The sequence below is a fragment of the Physella acuta genome, unplaced genomic scaffold (genome assembly GCF_028476545.2).
Source record: "Physella acuta isolate Inbredline_101_S28 unplaced genomic scaffold, ASM2847654v3 ptg000093l, whole genome shotgun sequence".
In the NCBI taxonomy this organism is placed as follows: domain Eukaryota; kingdom Metazoa; phylum Mollusca; class Gastropoda; family Physidae; genus Physella; species Physella acuta.
Window position 1 is genome coordinate 1 of NW_026731613.1, and position 2,797 is coordinate 2,797.

Genomic DNA, 2,797 nt, shown 5'->3' on the forward strand with positions numbered 1-2,797 from the left:
GAATTTTTTGTATCTGATTAAGATAACAAAATGAGTATCATATCCCTTTAAATAGGTGTTACTATGACAGCTTACTGAAAACAAAACTTTCCTGAACACTGGAGTGATAAATCTGTTTTCACATTTGAGCGTTCATCTAATCTTGATATACATATTTACATAAAGATACAAAAGTATTCTATCATCTAATGAATGGGCTACTTGAAATTCCAGGCACACCTGAAAACATAAAAAAGTTATTAGAATATTACAATTTTAAAATATATTTTTGAGAAGTAATTGCAGACTCTTGGAAATACTTTTTAAATTGATGAAAATGTTTACATATATGTTTAAGCTTGTAATTATTGTTCAAATTTTATTTTTGCTGATAGCTAGGCTTGATAGCTATTCACCCATTTCAAACATACCTTTTCTAATGTGCTAGATTATTAGGATATTATCATTTACCCTATAACCCCCCTGAGTTTATTACACTGGTACCCAAGTACTATCCTTTGAAACAATATGTGTATCTCTTTTTCCCAGAATATCACTTTTTTTTTAATATGAAAAAAAAAAGCCTAATTAACAAAGCTCCAAACCTGATTTTTAAGTTGTTGGCCTTGTATCGTCCCTGTCTGAGTTTGGTCTTCTTTTTCTCACTGTTACACCCATCTCTGTCAGTTTATATGGCACTGTAAAATCACAAGATATAAATGATGTAAACTTTCCATGAGTTGACTACTGCAAGTGACTCGGATCATGTAATTTAATTGAAATAAACATAAGTCACACTATCAAAAATGTCCACTAAGTTAAGATTTAAAACCTGAAACTTGTAGTGTTATAATTCAAACTGAAAAATATATAACTCTGAAGTATCTCACAATTTGAAACCAAAGATTATTGGAATTATTTCATACTTTCTAAAAATGTATCGTCTATCTCATTGGCTTATTGTTGAATGAAAACATTAGGCTCATTAGGCCTACAGTTAACACATATAAATACTTTAATCATCGTAACGCGATAACCATCATCACTACTCTACATGAACGTTATTCTACGTAAATTTGTCACATGTTTAATAACTATCCTACTCCATAACATCGAAGTTGTAATGTAAACATAGAGGGACTAAACTTTGCATGTGCAAATGTTCGTACCGCTAGCATAATTCCCGAGTGCTCCAGTAATAGAGACACTCCGCACATCCTCGGTGGTTAAGTTGATATCATATACATCAACTCCCGTTTCTTCTCTGACTGGAGGCTGTGAGGACATAGCCGCGATAACAAAATTTGGTAAGTTACAAAATGACGAATAGGCCTATACAAAAGCTGCGCAGCCTCATACAAATTCTCCCGCAGTTTTGTCCTAGTTGATGTAACCGGAAGTTATAAGGCTGCGTTGTCGCATAGGATTGTGGAACGGTTGAAAATATCTATAAATATCCCTGGATGTGCTTTTAGCAACTCGCAGGAAATAAAAATTTACTAAGTTTAGACCGGAAGTAATAGCCTAGCCAGAGAAGGTCACTTGTAGTTAGTTTGTTCTAGGATGGAAGATATGGAAGTAGATCCAAAAAGAAAAGCAGGACTGTAACCGGAGTCGGCTGTCTATAAGGACCATAACAAGTTGACATTCAATACTGAATTGTGTTGCAAGAAATCCCGCCCCAACGTTACAATTAAGAACCAAGAAGAAGACTAAACAACGTTGATAAACGCAAACATTTGTTTTAACAGAGTGCCAATCGTAAAACTCTCTATTAAATTCAACTGATAGTCTTATGTTGTCCACATGAAAAGAACAAAAACATCAGAGACATGACTGAATTAGTATGCTAGCACGCAAAGACTTTTTTAAAAAAACAACGTTTTACAGTTCGATTTGCACACCAGCTACGTCCTAACTATCTTCTTGTTGCCATAACACTTCCTGACATTTTAACATTTTCTCTTTCTATCTATTGTTTTAAAGAGTTAGAGTCCCAATAAATTTTAAGTATATGACTAATCCACTCACCTTACATTCACATTCTGTTCTTTAAGTTAAACAATTATAGAAACGAGTTCTTGAAAAACTATCCTCGGTATGACATTGCCACGGTTCTAGCGGCCATTGCTACTCCCTTTTGCTTCAGTGGTTCTAAATATTTAACAACCTTACTCTCCTAGAAAGGTTTTCGTCAGTAATATTGATCACTAGGGTTTTTGTTATAATGATATGCTACAATAATTGCCCCATTATAATACCCTATGTATGTTATGCATTGTTGAATTTGAAAAAAAAATATCTACTATTGTATCATGACATTAATCACACAGGCTTATCAACGATATGGATATGAATGTGATACATGACTGTATTAAGAATTTAAAATCTTATTTAAACTCAGATTATATTTCTTGTCCAATGTGTCTGATGTTTTTCCACATATTTCTACACTGAATGATTGTTTCTGTATAAGGAGCTAATTGAGAAGATTTTTAGTGTTTGAGAATCTCCGACTCATATCTGCGTCAGCGTGGCCCTACTTAAATCTAGCCATCGCGATTGGTTGGATCGGTCACACAATGACATAATGACAATTATAGAGCTTGGTTTTAATTTGCTTACAGAAACGATATCTTAAACCATTTCGAATATTAAAATGTTTATGTTTAGTAATGCATTTAATTCCATACAAAAATTTGATTTGTACTTTATTCAATAAGTTTTCAACGGTTGGCAATTGATATTCATCTGCTAGCTAGCTGTTACAAATACTTTCGGAAATTCCCTTTTGTGTTTAACTTATACTTCCTTTCAT

At 33.2% G+C, this 2,797-nt stretch overlaps 1 long non-coding RNA gene across 1 annotated transcript; it reads right to left on the bottom strand.

The window, feature by feature from the left end:
- Positions 1 to 11: 11 nt before the first annotated feature.
- On the bottom strand, positions 12 to 2,117 carry LOC131929037 (uncharacterized). The gene is made up of 3 exons (XR_009383881.1): positions 2,011 to 2,117; positions 585 to 677; positions 12 to 219 (listed from the first exon to the last, which is right to left on the bottom strand). It is a non-coding gene; the product is annotated as an uncharacterized LOC131929037 (long non-coding RNA).
- Positions 2,118 to 2,797: the final 680 nt, after the last annotated feature.